The following is a 22747-nucleotide window of genomic DNA, read 5'->3' as shown; positions in this document are numbered from 1 at the left end:
TAAAGATTAAAGTTAATCTATTTTATACAGTTTAATTTTGTAATACTTTGTTATTATTAAATTAAAAAATCTTAATTGATATATTTTAAATAAGTGTACAATTATTTATTATTATTTTAAATTTTAACGTTATTTTGTGTTTATTCATGGGTTGCGAAAATTGCAATTTTAAAGAGAACGCATTCTACAAGTTCATGAAAGAGGTGATGTTCGGAAAGTTTGATGGCTACTAGTTGAAGCGATTATAAAGTAAATTCTTATGAAACGTTCCGACAACGTTGCCAAGCACATTTCGAACTGTCCTCTTTTATTTCTCGTAAAAAGTTAATTTTTCTCGAAAACTCAATCTACTGCTCGACTAATATTCGAGCTGTCGCAGATTTTCTTTTCTTCGCGCTTTAATATATATCGCTATAAATAATCTGAACAAATTAATAATTAACTGCGAGTAATCACATTCTTAATGATCCATAATCAACTTTCTTAAAAATTCGAGAATATTAAACTATCAAACTCAAAATGATAGAGAGAGAAGTAAATTTAGATTTTAATTTTAGATTTTCACGGGTTCTTTGAAAATGGATTACCGCGCGCGCGTTGCATTTAACCGTTCAATTTAATCGCTTGCAATAAACGAACTATTTTTCTCGCAGACGTAGGGAGTTTCGTATATTCCTCGCCGATGCAAATCCGTGAGATTTCGCCACTTGCCACCAGAAGATTAAAGCGGAATCTCCAGTAATCGATCGCGTGCCATTCTCTATTTGCCTGCCACGCTTTTCCCCGCGGCAGCTGCAATTTCGAGAATTTAACCGTAATCCGTTGCAACTGCATTCCATTCTTCTCGGCTATTGCATTTGTAGCTCGAATTTACTTTCGCGTGATGACGACGGCGATGAACGTTTGCCTTTCGTCCCGCAATAGCCCTTCAACAGCACTTCGTCCAAGTTGAAGAGCCGCGCCCGAGCGCTTCTAATCCGTCCGGAATCCGCTTCAGGCGCAATAAAGAGCGAACCTTCCACGATAAGGCTTAACGTTTGCCAATTGATAGCAAACGATAACGATAAGACCGCGAGTATCGAGCGGATGGGAAAAAAAGAGACCTCCTCAATCGTCAAGAAATCGTTGTCGAGTAAACCGAAGAGACGCCGTGAGAAACGCGCCAAATTACGCTGATAGATTACACGTTCGATGGATTCAAGATAATATTTTTCTGCGTCGTAATGTGCTGTAACACGGCGGACGATGATAAGAACTTTTGAGAAGGTTATATACCACAAATCAATATTTATGGTAAATAAAAAGATATTTTATATAGATATATAAAACAGTTTTTTCTCTTTTTCTTTCTTTCTCTCTCTCTCTTAGTTTTTTAAAGCATTAAGAAATGTAATTATATTTAACGTATTCAATAGAGAAAATATATATGTATACATATACATATATGCACACATTTTTATATTAAATATTAAATATCAAATTCGGTAAAAATTGAATTATAATATAACATTGCTAAACAATATTGTAAATCGACAGAGTTGAGATAAATGAAAGATTATTATTTAATTCATCTGACACGCGCGTGATATAACGTGTGTATTATGTATAAATTGGATTAATATCTTTCATGCAATATATGTTTGAAACGGAAAGAAATTTTAAATATCAATAATATCTGACAATGAGACAATAAATCGAGTTTCATAATGGCAATAAGACATTGTCGAATCGATAAAGTGGCAAGAAACATTCCGAGGTCATTCCAATAAGTAATAGAAAAATGAATTGCTACTATAAAAATCGAAACGACAGTTTAACGACAATAATTTCCCATTCAGTGGTCTTAGAAATACTGCTTAAAACTATAGAAAATATGTGTTACTAAAGATTTTAAAATGTTATTTAAATATATATATATACTCCAGAAAAATTATATTTATATTAAACATTTATTAAATCTCTCTTTCTCTCTTTAAGATTTATATATGTGAAAATATAGTATTTAATATTGAAAATGTACGAGTTAAGATTTTAGATAATTATTCCAGGGGATTTTACTTAAAAAAAGAGAAAGAGAGAGAGAGAGAGAGAGAAAATCGCTTTTTCAAGATATTTTTATCTAACATTTCAAAATTTTTTTTTCATTTAGAATTCAAGAATATGATTCATGATATTATCACACACAAACAGTCGTTCAGATTTAAAATTCAAGTCATTTAAAATTCAAAGTTATTATTTAATATTCAAGAAGCAACGACCGTATCTGAAAAGTCGATCCGAAAGACAGGGATCTATCGAAGATCTGACGGCAAGATTAGACGGAAAAATAGGATTATCGAAAATCGTTTAAGAATCCAACAATCGAGGAGGCGTTACAATGGCTGAAAGAACGACGGTGACTGACAGTGAAAAAGTAAAAGAAATCGTGACGGATAAGACGCAGGAGGTCGTAGCCATTTTGTCGGCCGAGACGCCGGTTGTCACGGAAGACGGAAGCGAAATTAAAAAACGGGTCAAGAGGAATATTATCACTGTGCCGGAACGCTTCGTCGAGATCGAGAGAGACGGAAGAAGGTATCGTCGAGATATGAAGGGACGATGGAGGCTCGTATTGTATTGATTAACATTTCACACGGTTAGTTCGGTGTTTTTTTCTGCATCGGTGGTCTTTAACCTTTGATTGACGGTCCGCGAAATTCATGCATAAAAGGCCTTTGAAATTTAATGAACTTCTACTACCGTGCTAGTTGAGTGGCTGTTAATAAATGATCATTGCTTAAGTCTTCTGACATTCCAGAATACCATTTAAAGTTTAATAGTATGATTCATGACATCTCCGCGTAAACGGAACAATATTCCAAGCTTAAAGCTGTCGTTTGAAATTCGAAGCTATTATTTAATATTTAAAAGTAACGGTAATTTTAAATATTACTAAAATTATTCAAAAAAAAAAAAAAAAAAATGTTTTCGCCATGTACCTTAAATTTTTGCATGCTCTTAATTTTATTTAATTAATATATGTAATAAACATGCAATTAATTTACGCATACAATTTAATGATATTATTAAATTTATCATTATGCGTACAAATTAATGATATCTATAATAAAATAATTTGTTTCATTCGCACAAACGTTTTTCATTTATAATTATAAAATGTGTAATTGTATTTTCAAAGAACTAATTACATGATTTTATCGTCAAGTTCTACCGTCAAGCAAACATTTTTATAAAAATTGGCAGGTTTTATGTAGGAAACTAACAAACGTATTTGTTATCACGGTTTTAAAAGTGGAAGCAATCTGTTCACTTACGTTGCATTTTAGAAGATTAATTGTTGTGTTTTTATCTAAAAGCTACATTGTTATAAAAGTTCGATATTTGTTCGACCGCACACACAAATCCAGATTTTTTTACTCTGCATGTAACTTTTTATTGAATATGAGAGACCCAAAATTTGAAAGCTTCTTAAAAGACTTTTCATGAAAAAAACATTTTATTCTAAATACTAAAATCATTCTTACAAAAATTATATTTCTTTTATTCAAGATATCGTATCTCTCTTAAACAAACTAATCATGCATTTGTTCTATACAAATTAAACCTCTTATATTAAGAGCTAAATGTATTTTACCTTGGAAAATCAAGTTTTTCTTTTTGAACCAATCAAATTTTTTTTCCTGTCCTAAAACTAGATGGGTTCGCTTTAAAAACGATATTCTGTTTGGTTACTAAAAACGAAACTTTATTCAACGCAAAAGTCAAATATTTGTCAGTCCGATAAACCAAATTTCATCATCATAAAGGTATTTTCTTGCGTAACAAATTTTTGCGACAAAAACCAAGCTTCTATATAAAATTGACTATATAAATAAAGTTTTTCTAATACACTTTAGCAATATTTGAATAGAAATAAGCGGAAAAAAAAGCTTTTCTCATTTAAATATTTTTATGCGCTTTATCTCCCGCAAAAGTCACTTTCGTATTTCTAATTCTCTTTTTTTCTCTCCTCTACCTCTTTCTCTCTTTATGTTTGATAATTTCGATATTCACGCAAACTCGTAGACAAGATATTTTCTGTGAGCCTCACATATGAATATTTATACGTTTCACGGCTATTATTTGAAATGCAAAATGATACTTGGCTGTTACATTAACTTTAAATAAGATGTATTAAACAACTTTGAATACTTCGATTATTAGCTATTCTAAAGAAAAATGTTTTTTAATATAAAATTTCAGAAAAATTGGCTTAAATTTTTTTAATTCCACAGAACTTACATAAAATAAGTAAATAAAAAGAAGAATTCAGATAGCCAAATAATTTAAGAAAATAAGCGAGAATATAAAATATAATTCGGATTTAAAAAGAAACTTTTAAAAAACATGCAATGAAAAAATAAGAAAATTTGTATAAAAATTTTGATATTGGGAAAATGAATATATAATATAAACATTGTTATTAATTATATAAAATTATATATGAAAATTTATCAACAAAATATTTTTAAGCTAAAAATATCGCGGAACGTTATCGTTGAAAATCAATTCGCACGATTTATTGAACTAAAAATAACAAAGTTTTTTTAAATATTTTCATCCAGAAATTGAATCCAAATTAAAATAATAATGTATTTATCATCATCTCAAAGTGCAACAAGGTTACGCTTGTTTTGATAAATTCTTATCAAAGATTTGCTTCACCTTTGACACGCCACCGTATGAGTCTCAATTTCTGTAGTGGGTTTGGAAATTATGAACTGTAATTTTATTGATCCAGGGAATCCTCGACGAAAAGCTAATCAGTCATTGCATAACAACAGCGTACATCTTTATAAATGATCGGCGACTAGCGAGAAAACAGCGTCGCAAAACATTTCTGCTTTGTCAACGAAAGTATTTATACGTCGTACACGCCATTTCAACAGATCTTATCGAGAGCAAACGTTCGAGACAGTTTATATTCGCCTGGTGAATATCGAGAAAATGAAATTTTGGATCGTATTGTTAACGATTGCCGTGACGATAATGACCGTCGTATCATTATCACCGAATAGAAATCGAGTCACATCGTCTACCACTGAAGGATCGGCAACAATATCACCGTTAAATATTATAACAGTGCCGCAGTTCCCGTGTCCGATTGGACAGCGACGTGACCAGCAGGGAAAGTGTCGAATGATTCTATCCTTCTAGAAGATTCTTAGGAGAAATTTTAAGAAGAGAGAATTATGCATGGTAAATTTATATAGCATAATTTTTTTTTTAAATTATAAAAACTTTGAAACAAATATATATAATTTTGAAAAAATTGAAAGTTTATATTTTTTGGGTTATAAAAATTAAAATAAAAGTGGCGCATAAAAGAGACAACATAATTATTAACATAATTTTTATCACATATTAATGGGAATATGTGACTATAAATATTCTCTGTTCTTCTTTTATTTTTTTTTTTATGGCAAGTGCGTATTTATTTTAAAATAATAGAGATCTAAAAGATATTATAAATTTAATTCTAATATTGTTATTAATCTAAATTTCTAATTTTCTTTTAATATAATAATAACTATACAAATAGTAAAACCGAATATTTCAAATAAACTATTCATAAGAATAAATAAAAAAAATTTGTTTACTACTGCGATATCATTATATGAATTCTTTATCTTGAAATTAAAATAAAAACTAATTTACCACACTTATTAATACGATGCGCAAAGCAGAATTGTATTATATAAAGTTAATGTGTAAAATGTAAATATATTTAAATTATAAAACAATGTTCAAAATAATTAATATTTCAAAAAGTAATTACTACGCAAAATAAATCCTTTTTATTTTAAATAGATATTTAATAAAAAAGAGTAACATCATTTCCCAAAAGAAATTTTTTTATACATAAACTTTTTATAAAGTATGATGAAAATATTAATCCTTATATATGTATAAAGAATCTAAATAATTATAAATATTAAACAATATTTTATATATACATACTTTAAAAATATATTAATTACAAGAAATATTTTATTAAATAGTTCAATTTTATTTAAAAATAAAATCTAAAATATTTTATATTGCGTTATATCATATATAATAAGGTAAAATATACATCATTACTGCCTAATATACATCGCTAATTAATTTCATAAGCAATAAATAAATTAAATGAGTTACAAATTCCTTACCCCACGGTTGCTCCGCCGACGCTCGACGTCATCTCAGGCCTCCTCCGTCTCTCTTCTTCGTGTTTGATTACTCTGGGGCTGTTCCATGGCACTCACATAACACTCACTCGCGAAAACACGGTTAATTATGATCGCGCGCGCACTAATCAACAGAATTAGTCGACGATTGCGATGCACTTTGCACGGCACTGTCGACGTTAACCGCACGCGACGCGCACTTTATTACGACGAGAGAACAACACGAAAACTATCATCAACTCATTGAGAATCGCACGATCAAATTTCTGCGTCACTCTCGCGATAATACTACATCTGTTGCTAACAAATACTATGAATAAATATACAAGTATAAAATAAAAATAAATGTCCGCGATACTGGATAAATATAATATATTTGAAGAGATAAATCGCGTGATATATGAAAGTATAACAAAAAATAATAAAAATTTGCTAATTATTCGCACGACAGATTTCGATGCAATAAACCTCGCGGAATGCGCGATAAATTACGACGATGTGTGAACACCGAATTTAGATTTGCGATTCATAAATATTAAAATATCAGGTTATATATATATGTATTGAAACATCACGAGACCACTCGAGCGAAATCGATTTGTCCTCTATCTGTGATGTTTTGTTAATGATCAAAAAATTCTAAAATAGCATCGACAACTTCATCCTCTCTGATTTCGTGTAGTACACGCTAAACAAGACGAGTTAATGCCTAATTAATCGACACGATATACCGCGATGTACCATCGGATTATTCGATCCGATGATTTGCGTATTCTGTTTTCGATTCGGTAATTTTGCGAGCAAATTATATTGAAATCAAGAAAAATTGAAAACGCGATGCGAGATATTTATTCTCAAAGTATTATAAAAAAATAATTATCACTCGTTATATATGTAATTGTTAAGCCTTATTGCTTTGGTCTTGTTTCAGATGAAAAAATCGTGCAAAATATCGATAAAATTGCATAAAAGGTAACACATTTCCGATTTAATCGTCACTTAAATATGTTGTAGGAAAGGTTTTTGAAGATATGACCCAGAAATTCATGTAGTCGCGCGTTGAAAGCTGTTAACGAACTGCGAGAAATAGGTGAAACACATTATTGACAAAATATCCATGATCGTGTACCTATTCTGTAAATGTAAACAAACACTTTTTCGTCTGCTCTATAACAAATACAACGTACACAAACTTCATTTTTCCTAATATTACTTTATAATACCCGAGAAAAAGCATTAAAACTGTGAAATTTCAATTTGTTATATCTCCTAAACCAATGCCGTTCCCCACTTATTTCTTGCGGGGAATTACTCGGAAAAACCTCCCCTACAATATATTTAAATAGCGATTAAATCGGAGGTGTGTTATCTTTTGTGCAGTTTTACCAAAATATCTATCTTGATAAATATTCCTCGTTCGACATTCACGAGTTAATCGATAATTGTAATCTTCGTAGAAGATAATTGTGTTTCTCGTAAGATAGGTAATACGATTAAAAGATAATACGCGAAGCGATTCGCGCTCCTACCTTCCTGCTCGACCGTCGCCGAACAAATGATTACGATGCCAACCGCATATTCGTTATAAACACACGTAGTGTGTTTATGTTTATGTTTAACATACTTTGAGAGAGAGAGAGAAAGAGAAAGAGAGAGAGAAAGAGAGAAAGAGAGAGAGAGAGTGAGAGAGAGAGAGAGAGGAGAGAGAGAGAGAGGAGAGAGAGAGAGCCATATAAAATATTGATCATTTATTAATAATACATTGATTTCGTGAGATTTATGTGTTGAAAATATATCACAATATACTGTAATTTTTAATTGTACATATTTAAACGATACATCGCATTTTAACTCGCCATTAATTCGACTTCATTTAGCGTCGTGCGTCATCAGGATGCAATCATCGATGCTATTTTATGCTTATTTTTCAATCATTAACAAAACATTGCAGATGCTGGGTGAATCTATTTCGATCGAATGGCTTCGCAATGTAATTTGTAAACCATTTTGTATTAATAAATACAATCGTTATCAAACCATATTTTAATATTTATCAATTATACATAATGTATCATATATAATAATAACGTCATTCATGTATTGTCGTAGTTGATTACTAATTTCGCGAGATTTATTAAATCAGAATCTATCGTACAAATAGTCAACATATATCTATCTAATCATATTTTCGGATATTACACGGTATTTATCAAATATCGCGAATATTTACTTTCAATTTCGACTTGATTTTATATTCATTTACGTTATAACGAAATATAAAATAAAATGCTATTTGTTAGCAAATGATATAATATTGTTGCAATAAATGGCGTATAAATCTGATACTAATGCAATTTTCAAGATGTGTCAAAGTAATCGTAGCTTTTCCATCACAATAAAAAAAATGCACATGTCATGCGATTAATATCGGATATACAAAATGCATTTCACTATATTATTGATTATCGCACAATCGCAATTAATTAAATTTTATGCGAGTATGTGTCATGTGTGAATTTCATGAAACAGTTAAAGAATAGTTATGGACGAAGAAGAAAATAGAAAAAAAATCCGAAATACGTGTTGAGTGGCGGCTGAGCAAGTATAAAGAGAACCATTTATAATATTTAATTTATTTGTTATTTATAAAATTAATTACTCGTTTATCACCGCATATATATATATAAAAGTTTATATATAAAATTTTTTGGGGGAAATTTTTTGGGCAATTATGTAATTTTGTTCATTAGCTATCTGTTTAAAGAACAAATAAAAAGTTAAATTGTGCATAATAATTATTTTTTAAAATGTTAATTATTTCCGCAGATATAAAAATCGGAAAATTTCTTTCAGAATATTCTTTATACAATTATGCATATTAACTTTAAAAATTGCGTTAATTTACGAATGATGAATATCTCTGACATATATTTTTGAAATAAAGTGCCTTATTAGCTGAGATTTATGTTTTCTATGTAAATTTCTGCCGGAAGTACTTAGCGTGTCTAAATACAGCAATAAAATAGAATTCATAGCGTGTAAAAAAGAAAACATAAACAAATTGAAATCTTTTGCACATAATTCAATTTTTATATCGCCAAATAAAAATATCAAAAACTTTATTGCTTTTTTTATCTGTGCGCCATCAATTTTTATGTTCCCTTGCAGATTCGACAATACGAGCGATGTCATCCTAAAGTACGTACAAGCGTCGTGATGAAATATCGTAACAATGGGGCGATGTGGAAATGGTTAAATTGATTTGTCCAGCTTTGCATTATCAGAGGAAGCAGCTATTCCGCTACCTCAATGCGACCATTTATCGATATCGTTCATTCCAAATTATTGTTATATTAATTGTGTGATAAATTGTAGCTGTAATATATGAATCTCGATATATGTATTTTATATAACCATAAATTTTTTCATTAGTTGAAACTTTTTTTATATTCAATTTTGTATGTAAAACAGAGGAAATCATATACATGTATCTCAACAAAATCTAGTAATAAATAGAAAAAATTGACAATATAAAAAATAAATTATATATTATTAATAATATAAAGTTAAAAAAATTAACAGTTGTATTTAATGCTAAATATGAGAAAAAAATATGAACTTATACATCTTCTTTTTTTCACTGTCTTTCTATTTATTAAATACAAATATATTCACTAATATATATAATGACCTATTTTTTATCGATTGATGAATGATGTTATTTTTAAAACATCTTTCACTATATCGAAGATCGATATTAGTCAGTGGTAAGTAAGTATATCTAAGGGATATAGTTAAGAAGGATATAGTGTCTAGAGCGTGTAAGAAATTGTAGAATAAAATATAGAAATATGCGAAATTGACCAGGTTTATTATTGCATAATATTATTATATTTATTAATTTATTAGATTTGTAATATTTTTGTCGCTTTTACTAAAATGTCTAAAAAAAAAAAAAATTTAACATGGATACATATGTCAGTTTATCACATTGATATTGATAACTTCGATCGCGATGACGTGATCCAATACGCTCCAATCTGCACTTTTAATTTTATTTTTTATTATATTAAAGCAAAGTGCATCGTCAGATGTATAACATCCGAGTATAAATAAGAAACATACGATAGCGAAGCGGCAAAATATTGGTTGAAACAAACGGAGCAAAACTGTAGTGTATAATACATAGAAAATTTCGAAAATTTCGCGAAACTTAATATTTAATAATTGAGAAAAGAGAGCCGCTAAAGGTAAGTAAATGCGGAATTAAAGCTACAAAAATTATTAATAATTTAACTTTTATTTTTAGACAAAATATTATTATAAGATAAAGTTTTCTATTATTACTTTATTTATATTTGTGACGACGACGTTAATCTTTGTACCGCTGAGAATCTGTCAAGAAAATGAGGATAAACATCTTATGTTTATACCGTCGGAGAAGCTTGGTTACGAGCGCAGGATTGTAGACGCGCCCAGAAGAACAACTGCAAAATGTCCGGAAGGCGAGAGACAAGATTCTAGAGGAATATGTCGCAAACCTTTATAATGAGACAGCAGTAACCACTTTTTGAAAAAATACATTAAGCAAAAAGAATAATATTAAAAAAATAAAAGCGCAATTATATATTATACACAATTTTATACGAAATCGGCGCTTGAATCACAAGAGTTTTTATCAAAGCTCTCGGATTTCAATAATGCAAAAACTATTAATGTAATACTTTAATATCCGTACTTTTCCATTTAATCGTACGTACGTTTTTACTAATAATCAGAAAAAGTATGTTTCATTAACTATGATTATTAATTAGCTAATGATGTTGGCGCAGTTTTAAATGTTATGACTTTAAGTAAATTAGCTGATAATAATTATATCGATATATGTATATTTTTTTCAATTTAAATTTTGTCAAATAAATATACAAAGATGTAAAATAAATTATTTAACGATCTATGTATATTGAGTTTATAATATATTTTAGAGTTAATATACTTTCAGAGTTTATTTATTAAAATATAACTTCTTCCGGTGTGATTTCCTTCATCTCTGAAAATTATATGTTCTGATTTGCGACAGATTCCTTCCTAAAGTACGACATGTGTATTTTATGTCTGTTTGCAGACCAACATTTCAGCAATATCAGTTAAAAGCTAAAAGCGAGTTGAAGCTCCAAAATATCGTAGTAGCGATAGAACGACGAAAATACTCCATGTATCAACAAAATTCTAATAAATTCACATTATACGATTAATATTATTTGTATTGTGTATGCGTACATGTCATGAATTAAAGGTAAATACAATTAATTACACAATGATAGTCAGCCTGATTCCTGTCCATCAAAATGATATATAAAATAAAATCAAAGATCTCTGACAGTAAAATTACATTTACATCTTGCATTTTTAGAGCCTCTGGCAGATATATTTTGTTATATATTAAATTAAATTTTCTAGTTATCACGTTATCACATTAATTAACGATGATATGACAATGACGTTACATATAATATGCACAAAACTTAAACGATTAGCGATTGAGAAATCTTATTAAAGATCAAATTATAATCGATAAATTAATTTAATGATTGTGAATGTAATTCTTCAGAGATCATTTTTTATTATATTATACGTAATATAATTTTAGTAGAATTTCTTCTAAAATAACAAACTTTTAAAATAAACGGAAAACGAGAAATTTTTCAAGCATTTCGAAATATATGCAAAAAATAATAATTATCTTTATGTGCGACCAAATCTCACACAAACTGATTATTATAATTTTTCTTTTACTTAGAGGAAAATACAATTCACAACAAGTATTTTTCTTGTAATTACATTACGAAACCGGTTATCCTTAATATAATTAATGCTGCATAATCATAGATGAATTATAAAAAGTAAACATCAGATAGAGGTACTGGAAAATGCGGTGATTTGTTAGAACGATCAGATGTGCTGAGAAGATCGAATTTATAAAAAGACGAAAAAAATTGTAATAATTACAAACGGTGAAAAAATTAGAATCGGATATTACAGAAAAATAAAAAGAAATCTTGTATCATTTCAAAGAATCTAAAACTATTGAAAATACAAAGTTAAAATCATCAAGAAATTGTAAATATTATAATAGAATACAGAATGAGAAGTAAGTATCTATAATCTACAACACGTCAAAAAAACAAAAGAAATTAACAAGAAAAAAAAACCTTACATAAAATTTATTCCGAAAAAATGATGAACTTTTTGAATAAATGTCCTTCTGCGAATTAATTTTGAATTAATGTCCATCTGCGAATTAATTTTGAATTCTATAGAATACATAAACATTATTTTTACAGCACAATAAAAATATTCCTTAATGTTTTCCTGATAATTGTGGTATTGACCATTGTGATATCATTGGCAATCTACTATACTGATCACCCTCTGAGATTGACAACAGGCTCTTACCCACAATATTACGATAGTTATAAAGTATGTCACATGCCCTTATAACCATAAAGACACGTGCAGATAATCATCAATTTAAAATTTTGTTTTAATCTTAATCTTAATGCGACAGATAAAACATCAAGCTTTTATCAGGCAAAGTTAAGAATAATAAATCACAATCTCTATATAGATATAAAACTGAGAGAGAGAGAGAGAGAGAGAGAGAGAGAGAGAAATATTATAATTTTTTAAAATTAACAGTTTACATATTCTATCTTGCTTTGATTTTCTGTATTTGTTTGCAGATAAATAATTATCAAAATACAAGAAATGCAAAAAACACCGTGCTGCTTCGAAAATTTTGAGATCAAGGTCTTTAATTCAAGAATTGCTTAATAATAAAATAGCGACAAACTCAGAGCAGACGCACAGCTCCCTGCGCCACGATCGCACACAAGTAATATCAAATGTAAATTATTTTATGTTCGTGACAACACAAAAATTTAATTTGAAAAATAATTATTTTTATGCACTTATTATTTTTTTCTTCATTATTTTTTCCATTCTTGACTTTTTGAAAATTCTATTTTTATTAGGTTTATTATCTTCCGATGACACCCAGCCAAGAAAACGATAAAAAATTTAAATTAGTAATATAAAAATATTTTGTGGAAATAAATTGCAAAAACCGAAAAGGTACTGAAAAGAATCGTAAACGGAAAATAATTTAACAGTCCGGTTATGATTCCGGTGTTATAAATTTAACAGAATTTCAATACGGTTTACGGTTATCGGTTCTGATTTCGGTTCGATCCGGGTTCCTGATCATTAATGTCATGGGTAAAACGCAGATAAAAATGTCAACCGAAAACCTTCAAATCGATGCTCGACGTCTATGGGATATATTTCTCTAAGAACGACTGTGGAGTTAAACATAAGATAGACAGAGATCCATCATCCAAGTTCAATCGTGTAACATTGAAAAGCATGTCAGAGAATAACAGAGCAACACATTCCCATCAGACACGAACCGTCGATAAAAAACGCAAGACTTTTTACAGGAAGATCAATGCTTAATAATTCTATTAACATATTCATTATAATTCTATTGTAACAAGAAAAATACACAAGAAGTAATTTAAACATTCGAAAATATAAACAAATTAGTAATAATTATATATTTAACTTTGAACTGTGATTATATCTCTATTTTAGACATCGTAATTTCTTATTTATTTAAAAAAAGTAGGTTTAAGAATTTACATGAAAAAAACTTGATATGTACCGCTTCTTGTATAATTAATAGTTTGCATAATCGCGAGATATTAAGTAAGTTATATAAATACTTGATACTACGTAGAAGAATCGCAATACGTATTTATAAACAATTAGCGAATTATAATCGACAAATTAATTTAACAATTGTAAATCTAATTCTTCATATTTCATCATTTTATATATATATATATTATGTTATACGTAATATATTTAGTAGAATTTTTTCTAACATAAACTTCTAAAATAAAACGAGAGATTTTTCAAGCATTTTGATAGTATATGCGAAAAATAATTATCATTATGTGTGACTAAATCTTACACATAAACCGGCAAGGTTGGGTAGTAACTAGTCAAAAGTTAAAAGTTAAAAGTTAAGTTAAAAAGTTGAGAAGTTAATAACTTTTAACTTAACTTAGTTAATTTTAAACGTGTTAATTTTTAACTTAAACTAGTTATTTTTAAATGCGTTAGTATTAACTTTTAAATACATTAACTTATTAACTTTTTTTATACAAGTTAAAAAAATTCATCAATATTAAAGTCGTATGAAAATGGTTGATCTTAATGCGAATATTTCATTTGTCGTACAAGTTTGTCGGATGTGTATATTCGCTGTTGAATAGAGAATTAACTTTAACTGAATTAATTTTTGTTTAAATAACTTTTAATGTAAACTTAGTTAATTTTTGCGCCATTAAACTTAACTTAGTTAAAAAAAAAAATTAACTTATCCAACCCTGTAAATTGGATATTATAATTTCTTGTTTATTTAGAGAAAAATACGATTCACAACAAGTTTTCTTTTTGATCAATTACAATTCAAAACCGGTCCTTCATATAATTAATGCTGCGTAATCACATGTGGATTATAAATAGTGAACACCAGATAGAGGGGCCGCAAAACGTGGTGAGTTGTTCAAGCGATCAGATTGAGTGAGAAGATTAAATTTGTAAAAAGACGAAAAACATTGTAATAATTACAAACGGTGAAAAAATTAGAGCCGGATATTACAGAAAAGTAAAAAAAAAACCTTGTGTTATTTCAAAGAATTTAAAACTGTTGAGAATACAAAGTTAAAACCATTAAGAAATTGTAAATATTATAATAGAGTGCAGAAAATGATGTAAACATCTTCAATCTACAACACATCAAAAAACAAGGAAGAAATCGAAAAGAAAAAAAAGCTTATATAGAATTTATTCTAGAATTTCGAAAAAAAAAAATAAATTTTGAATATATGTCATTTCGCAGTTTAATTTTAGATTCCGCAGAACGCGTAAAGATTATTTTTATAGCACAATGAAAATATTCCTTAATGTTTTCCTGATGATTGTGGTAATGGCCATTGTGATATCATCGGGAATTTGCAAACGTGGACGGAGATTGACAACTCCTTGTCCACGAGGATGTGATAATAAAAATAAGGTAATGTTACATGCCTTAATAACGATGAAGACAAGTGCAAATAATCATCAATTTAAAATTCTGTGTTTTAATTTTGGCAACAGATAAAATATTAAGCTTTTATTATGCCAAATTAAGAATAATAAATCATCATATCTGTATACATGTAAAACTGCAAGCAAGAGAGAGAGAGAGAGAGAGAGAGAGAGAGAGAGAGAGATTTTGATTTTTTTAAATTAATAATTCACATAATCTTTCTTGATCTGATTTTCTGTATTTGTTTGCAGCTGATTAATACGTGGTAAATCGAGATCCCTCGAATATGTTGAGCTCAAGATCACTAATTCAAGAATTGCTTAATAATGAAAAAACGTTGAACTAATTTGGGAAATATGAAATAATGAAATAATACTTCACAAAAAATAAATTTTAATTTTCTTGCTAATACCAGGTGTTGTTTTGTAAAATTCCCTCAAATATTCTATATTGAAGAAATTAATTCAATCTTTAGATTCAATTTTTTAGAAATTACTTTATCTTAATAATTCTATTAACATATGTTCAGTATAATTCTATTCTAACAATAAACAAGAAGTAATTTAAGCATTCCGAAATATAAGCAAATCAGTAATAATTATCTATTTTACTTTGGACTGCGATTATATCTCGTATTTTAGATATCGTAATTCCTTGTTTGTTTAAAAAAAAAGTAGGTTTATAAGAATTAACATGAGAAAAATTTGATATGCCGCATCTTCCATAATTAATAGTTTGCATTATCCTGAGATATTAAATAAATTATATAAATATTTGATATTGCGTAAAATAATCGCAATACGTGTTTATTTGCCGAGACCCTCAGATATGCCAAAGAGACTTGAGAGTATAGAAAAAAAAAAACTGGTAAGAGAATATAAACAGTGAAAAAATTGGAACCATCATAACTGCAATAACGATAAAAAGTAACAGAAATATTCTATGTAATAATATATTCTGTATATTCATAAAATTCATGTATTCATGTTTTTTACCATTAAATTGAATTATGTATGTATTAATCATATATATCATGTATAGCTATTTATTTATTTATTCCCAATCTTATCCTCTGTAATGCCGTTTAACTTGCCGTTGTTATAGATATATATTAACAAATATTACTTTTGAGCACTCGCAATGCTACGTTATTTATGTGCCTGTACGTTTACGTTGTAGCTTGCATTTGTATTCATTTGTCTAACAAAGATTGTTGCAAGCTTTTCTCCGCGACTACTCGAGACCACACTTACTTAACATATATCATGTGAATAAAATAAATCTTTTGAAGTCACAGATATGTGTGCTGGAGAGAATAGGCAAACACAAACTTCTCTTAAAATAATTGTTTAACGTTGTCAAAGTAAAAAAGTAAACAGAGACCAATATTTTTTTTCTAATTTTTCTAATTGGAGACTAGGACTGAGTCATTTGTCTAATGAATATTTTTGACGCACATTTTTATCTAAAATATATATAATAGTTTTGCAAATATTATAAATTAACGAAATATATACGAATAAACAATATATATATAAGCACTTGTTTAACGTTCTTTAAATATTATATCTTAGATACCGTAATTTTGATTAATGTATAAAAGAAGATATGCTAATATACTTTTATAACCGGTTTTTTTAAATAATAATGATGAAATTTACATATGTAATGAAATCCGCATATGTAATCAAGAGAACAGGCTTAAATAGTAAATGCATAACAAGAAGATAATAGTACATGTTGGGCTCCTAAAAGGATAAAGTGTGTGTCAATATAATAAGACATCTGTTTCACGAAAAAAGCAAAAAAATTGTAATAAGTTTAAACGGTAATGAAAAAGCAGTATTTTATAGAAAAATAAAAAAGGTAAAAAATTAAATTAAGAATACAATAGGTTAAAAATGAAATAGAATGGAGCCTTATAAAAAGAAGTTGTACAAACATCATAATAAATTTAAGTACAGAAAAGAATAAAAAATATGAAAAAATTAGAAGAAATATTTATTAAAAAAAAGAAAATTTACATATTTATTAAGCTTATTTAAAACAAAATTTTAAAAAACAGATAATGTTTATGGTTATTTAATCTTATAGTATTTCTAAAAATCATGACGAATAATCAAATTTTCGGATCACAAATGAAAGTATTACTTGCTATTTCCCTAATAATCTCACTAATAATGGGCATCTTGATATTATTGAGATTTCATTTTACAACCATAGTAATTATCAATTGAACATTTAAAATTGTAGCTATATAATTGCAATAAATAATAGTTTTATCATAACAAATTTATGTTAATTAATGTATCGTAATGTAAATATAAAATTGCAAGAGAGGCAGATATAAACTTATATTGCATATACATGAATTATTATTTTATTATATTATAAAGACTCATTTTTTTATTATTGATTGTTAAAAATAAAATTGTTCAATAATCTCAATTATTTTATTTCTTATTCTTAAGTGCACTCTTTTTTATATCATTTTGTACTGAAAATTTAATTGTAATTTACGTACTTCTATCTCTCTCTTTCTCACTTTAATTATTATTATTTAATTTCATAGTATTTCTAAAAATCATGAAAAATAATCAATTTTTTTTAAATTAATATTAATTAATTTTATGTTTACAGATTCGAGAAAACACATTCGTGATTTTAAATATTCAAGAAGTGTCTTATAGAAGCAAGCAAATATAAACTTTTATTCTCTAATATATCTAATATATCAAATATTATCTTATATATTCATCGAATTAATCAATAAATTATATAATTATTCTTCTAATCAAAATTGTTTGAAGTCGCTTATTTTTAGTTTTACTCGCTAAATATGTAAATAATGTTGAATAAAAATATTATTACATATAATTGCTGTAATAATCATATTGCGATTATTACAGCAATTATATGTTTACGATCTTTATGTCTACAAAATATATATGATGAGATGATCATATCTAATTCTAAATGCGCAAGATCGCATCCGATACGAGATTATTCTTATATCTAACAACAAGTATAGTCATTTCGTGAAAGCGAATGTTTATGCATTGCAGCTATCTGCTATCTCGATAAGTATTAATCTTATTTTGCAACAATGTTTTCTAATATATAAACATTGATATAATTGTTACGTACATATATATAATATCACATTTTTATAACAATTATAATCTTTAAATTCTATAAAAATAATCGTGAAAAATTTCGTTTTTTGCGAAATTTACTGCTGAAAACTGAGATTATTTGTGAACATCGTATTGAAAATAATGATATTGGCGATCACTGTAATTCTGCCTGGTATACTTGTATACAGAAAGATAAATCACGTTACAAGTGTCTTTTCAACGGAGAATAGTATTTTTTTTAAGCTTATCTCTTGGCATATAAAGATTAATACTTGCTGCGTATGTAAATTTTTATTGCAAACATAGTTTCTCAGAAGCGGTGGTAAAGTTGTTAATAAATCAGTTTTATATTAACAATAAAAGGCTTAAGCAATTGGAAGAATAAAAACATCATTGCCCATGACGGGCAAATTGCAGACTTTGTTTTCGTATTGAAACCTAGCAAACAAACTTGTGAATCAGAAAAAAAAATATTATGGAAATTCGAAGAAATTAATAAAGAGCAATAAGTAAGGAAAAATTGACAAAAATCAAAAAGAAAAATATCTGAATATTTTTCAGAAGAAATTGCAAATATTTCAGATAATCAGAAAAAATGACGGATTGAAAGATAGTAACAAATAATATTTGAAATAATCTTTCAATCTTTTTATTATTTCTTCAGTTTTGTGATATTGCTAGAAAATGAAACTTCTCGTGAAGATTCTGCTGATATTGGTTTCTACTATGATTTTATCTAGAGAATGACAAAAGAATATAGAAGAAACTTGTATATCTATGATTGCAAAAATAAATTCCAATAAATATCATACCGTTGTACCGAATAGAATTATTTCTTGCCCGAAAGGCCAACGGAAAGATCATCAATGGAGAATGTCACCAAGTCATTTGGCGTAAAAGTGTAAGATAATTGTTAAAAGTCTGAGATAAGAGACAAACTTGTATCCAATCAACTCGGAATAAATACAAGCCTACCGTATTTTTATTTCTATCTATTTATATCAATTTTTCTTCATCTTTATATAATACAATTCTTTATATATAGTTCTTTTGTGTTATTGCATTTATCGTGGATTCCATCTATCTTTCATAAAGACATAATTCTAATATTTTTCCTAGATAACGCATAAAAAATCACATAATTGCTTTATGAATAATTAAATATTATTAATAGACATAGTTTCTCGTTTCTTCGAAACAATTATAAAATTGATTGCAAAATTGTGTTTTTTTGCTCATTACACTTATGTAACCGGAAGAATATAAATAAGCCTCCGCAATGAATAGATTGCAAAGTACGTTTATTTGCTAGAATAAAACAATCAAAATAAAAAACAGTGAAAAAAAAAGAGAGTAAAAACTCGGGGAAATAAAAAAATTGTCAATTCAACAAACAAAATTTCGTGTAAGTGAAATATTGAAATACGAGAAGAATTTAAAAACGAGAATTAAATAAGAGAAAAATTCGAAAAAATCGAAAAATACGAATAAATATTTATTTCGATCTTTCAGTATTTCTATTATTTTCGAAGCTTTGCGATATTGCTCGAAAATGAAACTTCTCGTGAAGATTCTGTTCATAAGTGTGATATTTGCGGCCAATATAATTCTACCTGGAGCGTGTCAGAAAAACACAAAAATACCAATGTTAGGAGTTCCATCTCCAGAAATAGTTGCACCGGATAGAATCGCTTGTCCGCAAGGTCAATGGAAAAATCGTTATGGGCGATGTTGTCAAGTCATGTAACATACTACTATACGTAGCAGTACAAGATAATTGTTAAAAATATGAAATTCATATAATCATATCTAATGCTAAATTTACAGAATTGTTACGAGCCTATATTTTTAACTCTATCTATCGATACATATTTAAACAAAATTTCAAACAAGTAAAGTGTTTAAATTATTTAAACGTTTATATTATATAAAGCATCGCGAGTCTTGCGGTATTGTTAAAAAATATCACTTTGTTTACGTGATCGGAAGGATATAAATGATAGGCCTGCAGTGATCACTGATTCAGTGATCTAAGAGAGAAAAACAAAGATGATAAAATATATTTAAAGTAATTCAAAAAAATTCATAAAAATATTTGACAAAAATATGGAGCAGTAAGTTTTGAGTGAAATAATTTTTTCGTGCATAACAGAAGATTTAAAAATTTTTAAATAATTAGAAGAAAGGACTATTAAAAAAATATGGATAAACGATATTCAAGCTTCGATTTTCCAATCTTTTCGTTATTTAAAAAATCGAGAGCGGCATCGTTTATCAAAAATAAGATTTCTCGTGAATATTTTGCTGATAATCGTGATATTAGCAGCCATTGTGATTTCTCCTCCCCATCCACACAACAATTGTGGGGTGGACTTTGCTTTACTTTGTAAAGTATATGCGTGGGCACAGTGGGTTCCGCCCTCCCTACGGGAGGGCTCCACTTCCGGAAGATATAACCTAACGCAAACCTATTTCTGATTTAAAACTAAAATTTGGTTTGGGTTGTGGGGTGGACCTCGCTTTGCTTTGGTAATTTTGGGGGTTTTTCGGTTTTTTGGGGGGGATAGGGGTGATTGAGGATGGGCTTCCCCGACTGATTATCACTGTTGAAGTCACAACAAAAAGTTTTACCGAGAGATCCGATCATATTTGTCAAAATTCAGAAAAGGCCTTATTCTACATAATTACCGCTAAATTTGCAGAATTATTACAAACCTATTATATTTTTAACTCTATCTATCGATACATATTTTCTTCATCCGCATTTAAATATAATGTTTATTTATTCGTTATATTTTATTCGCGCGATTTTATAAATTGCATTTTCCTTCTATGGATATAATTCTATCTTTCAAATAGCACTTCAAAAGTAATTAATTATTATTTAAATAACTAAGTAATGACTTTTTATAATAGTCGTAGTTTCGTTTCTTCAGAAGTAGTCACATGAGAAAAAATTTCCACATTTTTTTTTCTTGCTACGTTTATATAATCGAAGGAATATAAATGATAAACTCGCAACGAACAGATTGCAGAGTTCATTTGCTACTTACTAGAAGCGAACGAAGTCATAATCGCGAAAACAGTGAATCCACAAAAGAGCAAAAATTTGACAAAATTAAAAAAAATAGATAGATAATTAATAAACAAAATTTCAAACAAGTAAAGTGTTTAAATAAATAAAAGAAAGTTAATAAAATTTGAAATAATCAGAAAAGAAATAGGAACAAGCAATATTTGAGCTTCAATTGTCCAACGTTTGTATTATATTATTTAAAGCATCGCGAGTTTTGCGGCATTATTAAAAAATGAAGTTTCAAATCGTTATGGGCGATGTTGTCAAGTCATGTAACATACTACTATACGTAGCAGTACAAGATAATTGTTAAAAATATGAAATTCATATAATCATATCTAATGCTAAATTTACAGAATTGTTACGAGCCTATATTTTTAACTCTATCTATCGATACATATTTTCTTCATCCGCATTTAAATTTAATGTTTATTTATTCGTTATATTTTATTCGCGCTATAAATTGTATTTTCCTCCTATGGATATAATTCTATCTTTCAAATAGCACATCAAAAGTAATTAATTATTATTTAAATAATTAAGTAATGACTTTTTATAATAGTTGTATTTCCGCGCGTTTCTTCAGAAATAATCGTGAGAAAAAATTTCTTTGTCTTATCTTTTTTTCTCATTACGCTTATGTAATCGAAGGATTATAAATAATAAACTCGCAATGAACATATTGCAGAGTTCATTTGCTACTTATTAGAAGCGAACAAAGTCATAATTGCGAAAACAGTTAATCCATAAAGAAGAGGCAAAAATTCGAAGAAATAAAAAAAAAATAGGTAGATAATTAACAAACAAAATTTCAAACAAGTAAAGTGTTTAAATTATTTAAACGTTTGTATTATATAAAGCATCGCGAGTTTTGCGGTATTGTTAAAAAATGAAGTTTCACGTGAATATTTTATTGATAATTGTGATATTGGCGACTGTAATTCCACCTAAAACTTGTCAAGAGGAAAGTATCGTTGTTATTCCGGATAGAATTGTCCCACCTTGTCCACAAGGTCAGAGAAAAGATAACCATGGAACATGTCGACAAGTCCTTTAACACGCAGAGAATATAAGGTAATTTAAAAAAATGAGATAATAGCTGTGTGTGTATCCACTGTCAAATCTACAGTATAAATATATATATATATATATAAGAGTCTATCATATT

General features: G+C 28.0%; 1 protein-coding gene and 2 long non-coding RNA genes across 5 annotated transcripts in view; 2 read left to right on the top strand and 1 right to left on the bottom strand.

Annotated features, from left to right (window-relative positions):
- Positions 1-22747, bottom strand: part of LOC115240265 (probable G-protein coupled receptor 158) — a 115253-nt gene that overhangs the window by 59379 nt on the left and 33127 nt on the right. The window lies entirely within an intron of this gene.
- On the top strand, positions 1115-11522 carry LOC115240266. 3 transcript variants are annotated; one of them, XR_003884758.1, is made up of 5 exons: positions 1115-1293; positions 2150-2635; positions 4781-5238; positions 9378-10459; positions 10519-11522. It is a non-coding gene; the product is annotated as an uncharacterized LOC115240266 (long non-coding RNA). The 3 variants fall into 3 exon arrangements; XR_003884759.1 differs by having other exon boundaries at positions 1116-1293; positions 2249-2635; positions 9378-11522; XR_003884757.1 differs by having other exon boundaries at positions 1116-1293; positions 9378-11522.
- On the top strand, positions 14108-15775 carry LOC115240267. The gene is made up of 2 exons (XR_003884760.1): positions 14108-15351; positions 15618-15775. It is a non-coding gene; the product is annotated as an uncharacterized LOC115240267 (long non-coding RNA).

This window comes from Formica exsecta, unplaced genomic scaffold (genome assembly GCF_003651465.1).
Source record: "Formica exsecta isolate Colony F162 unplaced genomic scaffold, ASM365146v1 scaffold423, whole genome shotgun sequence".
NCBI lineage: Eukaryota > Metazoa > Arthropoda > Insecta > Hymenoptera > Formicidae > Formica > Formica exsecta.
Note: the sequence above shows the minus strand (reverse complement) of the source record. Positions and strands in the feature narration are given on the sequence as shown.